The sequence below is a fragment of the Hyposmocoma kahamanoa genome, unplaced genomic scaffold (genome assembly GCF_003589595.1).
Source record: "Hyposmocoma kahamanoa isolate Upper Pololo Valley unplaced genomic scaffold, ASM358959v1 119, whole genome shotgun sequence".
Classification (NCBI taxonomy): domain Eukaryota; kingdom Metazoa; phylum Arthropoda; class Insecta; order Lepidoptera; family Cosmopterigidae; genus Hyposmocoma; species Hyposmocoma kahamanoa.
Genome location: NW_020653409.1, coordinates 371,532 through 377,226, shown reverse-complemented (window position 1 = coordinate 377,226; position 5,695 = coordinate 371,532).

The following is a 5,695-nucleotide window of genomic DNA, read 5'->3' as shown; positions in this document are numbered from 1 at the left end:
TTCGCGGTCTGTTCCGCAATCGCAGCGGCTTCGTGCCCGCATAAACTTGCAGGGTCGTGAGTATTGAAACAAAACCGCTGATGTGGTCCTTTTTTTTACGGGGGGGGGAATCTTTATAGATACCCCTGAGCCCAGGGAGACTCAGCGTTTATGTGGGGACTCCCTCGGCGCCGTGGGGTCGGTTCACATTCACCACGACGAGGGATGTGGTCCTACCTAATTGATAGTTAGAAACCTTGTGGCTGTTTTTAATATTAAAAAAAATATTCCATTTTTCATGCTATACCCACACTGGTGCTGGTGTATTATTATATTAATATAAATTATTATTATTTTCTTAATGACGGCCACTATGCTTGGGCCAGTGTCAGTTTTATAAGAATAATATAAAAAATGTGGCGATCGTCGCCAGTGTCAGTTTTCCATTATACGTTACCACGGGTTGGTGAAGCTGTCACTGTCAAGAGTAAACTCGAACCATCAACGAATTTAATGAATTGAATTATGTTGTTTTTTTATGAAGGATTTATGTAATTTTCTATAATTGTTTCTCATTTATTTTTCATGCACATGTAAAATAAAGCCGATTTTATTTTATTTATTTTTTAAATGCATTTACTATGGATATTTAAACAGAGTCAGAAATAGTAATAAGAAAACCAATATTTCGATTTTCCTGCAGCTTCAATCCAACCTTCTCTTATTTTGAACTCATTGGAAAAACTTAAAAACTAAAAATATTTAACTAAAAACGTTTAATCTACGAGTATAATGGAATTTAAATATGTAAATTACCTAAAACAATAATACACATACATTTTTCTTCAAGCAACAGCAACATACAAATTGACATGAAATTGAAACTGTTGTCCGAAATATGAGTTGTGTTCAAGTTACTCGAAATAAAATGTTTAGTAATAATAATAATAAGAAAATAAAAGAAATCAATTTAACGTGAATGCTTTTCGCTTCGATATTTTAGGGACTTTAATTACAAAAATCATAGTAAGAAATTCAAACGTTTCAGTAAAAAATTATTGTCGATAAACATCAGTCATCGTAAATGAACTTCACTATATTTGAGTCTAGATATTTCTATGGTGAGGATTCGCTCTGGGCCTTTTGGAGGGGAAAGTGTCGTTTTTATTTTGACTTTCAATTATTTTGTGAAATCTAGTTTAAAGTGGAATAGGATAGTGCTATTGTGCTTTAATCGAAGATTAAAACGCGAAATTATACGAATCTCGAACTAAAATACCCGTATCGGTCCGTTCTAAGGAATCCCGAGTCAATCTAAGCACGCCATATCAAATTGCCTATCCTCTTTGTGGCGGCCATATTTACAGAAACATAATTAAACGAAGATATGGGTCAAAGGTCTTGTATCCAAGCCAAAATTATGAACAAAAAAGAAATCTATGGTGACAAAAAGAAAACATTGAATAATAATAGAAATAGTAACTAAAAATGCAAATAGCCGGTGGAATGTTATTTCACTGGTTAATTTTTGTTTTCACTCAAATTTTTACAAGGTGTATCGCTACAACTTGGCATTTTCACGTTTCACGAGAGATCTTGTATGTACTTCGATCGCCATGTCACTGTGGCGATGTTTGTAGGCGTATCGCCTCGATATGATCAAAATGATTGACGAAAATGAATGACGAAGCCGCTCGATTCCATATTTGCAAAACACAAATTTGTACCTTAATAATGAGAAAATATAGATGAATATGCTATAGGCGAAAAACATGACGCGTCGCAACGCTTCGAGTCTGCGCCAGTGTGAGTTGAGCCTTAGGCTGCGCCCGCGATAGTGGCGGAACGGCGAAATTCACTCGTGAGGTGCGAACACACAAAATATTCGCAGGTAGTTACGCACTAAGACCTTTAACACTTATTTGTTTAAGTTCGATGTAATAACACACTGTAATGCACTACAAAATGATAATTTGATAATTGGGAAAGTTATAATAGATTACGTTACAAATTTGAAATATTTACACTATAATGAAAAATTTTTATAGGAGCTCGTACAAAGACTGATCCACCAGATTACCGTTGCGGCAAAGATTAAAATTCTCTTTGGCATAGCTTCCAAAAAAAAGGATACTAACAGAGAGACGGTCGAGATACAATAACGGTATTATAATAATCTCATTTCCACTACGTCGGGAAATATGCCTTACATTTTTACAATTGACATATCTTGTACTCTTAATCTATTACGCCTCCGTATATTACCTCCGTACGGTGGCGTGAGGACGCTTCGGGCTTCGCCCTCCGCCGACCATTATGACTTTGTTTTAAAAGAATAAAAGAGCTCTTTAATGACGGCCATATTTAAAAAAATGCAAAAATATATTTTGACCACTAATTATTATCACACAATCCTAGAAATCTTGTCGTGCCAATTTTCAGCCCGAGCAAAGCACGCTTATTCAACAGCCATTTACATAAAAAAAAGAACGCGTGTATGGCGGCTTTATTGAAAACCGGCGGAAACAAAATTTTTAAAACAAATTATGATTGAAGTCATGCCATTTTCAGTCGAATCAGAAGAATTTTTTTTTGTACTGCCAAAAAAGTTTGTATGATAGCCATATTGAAAAGAGGCGAAAAATAAATGTTGACTGCAAATTATTATTAAACACTTATAGAGATCCCGACATTGACATTCCGATTTTCAGTCAAATTTGAGCAAATTTTTATCTGTCGCTAAAAAAGTTTGTGTGGCAGCCGTATTGAAAAAAGGCGAAAAATAAATTTTGAGCGCAAATTATTATCTATAATAATACCTGTGGACCAGACCCCACGCTGATTTTCGGTTGAATTAAAGCAATTTGTACAAACGTTTGTATGGCGGCCAAATTGAAAAATGGCGAAAGATTAATGTTGATCTTAAGTTATTATCTAGCACTCCTAGAGACCCCCCACATGCCAATTTTCAAAGGGATCAGACCAACTGACACAAAAACGCTTCTATGGCGGCCATATTTGAAAATAGCCAAATTGTGACCACAAATTATTATCCGGTACTTGACCACAAATTATTATGGCAGCCATATTAAAAAATGGCGGTAATAAAATTTGACCCCAAATTACATTGACTTACAATTATATGGACGTCGGGTCCGCGCTAAAAAGTGTCCGCACTTGTAAGGCGCTAAAATCGTATACAGAGCGCGACACTCCGCTTTAGTCTTCATTTGTTCTACTGACAGCGCGATACTGCGATGACATTACAATTTAAATTTCGAATAGGTTGACTTGGGACATTTTTTTCGTGGTTTTTGTATTAGACCCGTCGTCCATTTATTTGTAAGTCAATGCCAAATTATGATTAAGAACACCCAAACACCCGTACCAATTTCCAGCCGGATCGAAGCAAGTTTTTCTTTGACCGTCATTTTGAATTCGTCATCTTGAATTTTATGCAGCACCTCCTATCTGTCTCTAATAGTTTCCGTGATAGGAAGCTTTGAAATTTGTATGGAAGCCATCTTGTTTATTTGAATTTGAACATTTTTTACTTCCTGCGGAAATTGACCAGGATATACCTCATAAAAATTGCCAAATATTCCCTCTATATATTATAGTTTTTGCAGGCCGTTGATCACTCTTTCACATTTTCCACATTAAGGCCTTGTCATATTTAATTCTTTGCTTTGGAGCCTATATGCGTACAACTGTATAAATATCTTTTTTCTACCATATCGGGAAGTACGCCTTCTACTTCTATCAGTCAGTAAGAACTTGTAGATAATAAATTATATAAAATAAAAAAATAAATATGAAAAAGTTTTTTATTTAATCAAATTAGCAGCCTGTTACAATTATAATGTACTTAATACTAGTCAGTGTTAAGGCCAATCACAGATTTTCTGGATTACAAATAATTTAGTCGTAATAAACAGATTGTGTCGCATTGACTAACAGACAAGTGCGTATCAGGCAATGTTAAATATGAAATAATAAGAAAAAGAAAAGGACTTAACACTAATGCGTGTCATAAAATCCAGCAACCTACTATAAGAGCTATAATAAACTCTACCCTTCCTCCTTAAAATAAATTATAAATAAATAACGCACACACTCAACATATACTATATATATGATACTTAATAACTGTATATTTGGGTCTTAAATGAGATAGTAAGGTTCACAGGTGCATCTCACTCGAACTTGTACGAAAAACAATGATAGTCCACTAATGAACTGAACGAGAGCTCACACGTCTTCCGAGAAGTGTGGCTACAAAACAAGGGTCTTGAGCATTCAAAAGCGCTGATAGCTGCCTACGGTGCCAAACACTGTAGAGAAGCTCAGTCCTTGGACAGAAATGGCATCACAGTGCTCACTTGTCTTAACAGAACACAGTGGCAAGAACAAGCACATGTCATTGGTCAGAGAGAGAAAAGAGAATGTAAATTCTGCCACGAGACGGACTAAGCTCCATCTTCTCACCCTTGATGGGCGTACAAAGCTCCATACTGGGAAGGCACATGCCACAACCAGAGGACATTAAAACTATCGGAGCCAGGAAAGTCCTTCAGTTCTTCAATGCTGTCGGTCTTGGCTCCGAACTGTAATTAGTGGTGATCACAATAGCCCAGCTGATGGTCGCAGTGACGAGGGGTTACATATGCCGCGAATGAAGCCACGCTAATAATAATAATAATAATAGTTCACTAATTGTCTCGTTCGCGCTGTCTTGCCTTGTGACCTAAAAGAACTAAAAAGACAGGTGAATTATTAAAACATGTAAAAGGAACTAATTCCTTTCAATCAGTATCAGGAATTCATTCCTAACTATTCCCAGTTCATGAACTACTCAAGCCTATTTATTGGTGTTATTTTTGTGGCTTTTGTAAGTCATTTATATGAAATTATTTCTTAAACTAAATAAAGGCAATGTCAAATCAAAGCCACCATCCAAATTGTAATATTATCACCGTGATAATTTTACAATTTGGATAAAAAAATAGAATATGTCGCACCCTTAGTAATATAAGGGCACAATCCAAAAAAAGTAGATTTTTGGGAAATTTGGGAATTGATAGGGACTTAAATAATAAATGGGATCAAACTTATATAGCTCCATATTTCTGTTATATTTTTTGTACTATATGGGTCTAACTTGAAAGTGTTTTTTTAACTTGCTTGAAACTTATGGAATTTATTTATATTATTTTTTTTATTGCTATTTATAATACATTTATCAAAGAACAAATCTGCCAAATTTCATATTTATAACTTAAATAATAAGCATGTTATTTGAAAAAATAGATGTAATGTAGGAATCTAGAATCTATACGCGATTTCCCAAAAATCTACTTTTTTTGGATTGTGCCCTTATATTACTAAGGGTGCGATGTGTTTATTTCAATGTTTCAGTACGAAAATATTTACTTGGTTTTGGCATCATAAAGTGATCTAAACAATGTTTGCAGTCATAACCACGTGTATACACGTAGTCGAATATGTGTGTAGTCATTGCCACGCATGTACACGTGGTTACAAACCCCGCAATGCACGTATATTTATCATGTTCATGTTTTTAAAATAAATATCTATTACAATCAGTCGCCCAACTACAAGGCAATTTGTTGAATCATGTTCATGTTCAAATTGGTTAACATTAACAATGTATTAATAAGATAATGGATGACTTAATAGTAATATGAAATTTCAG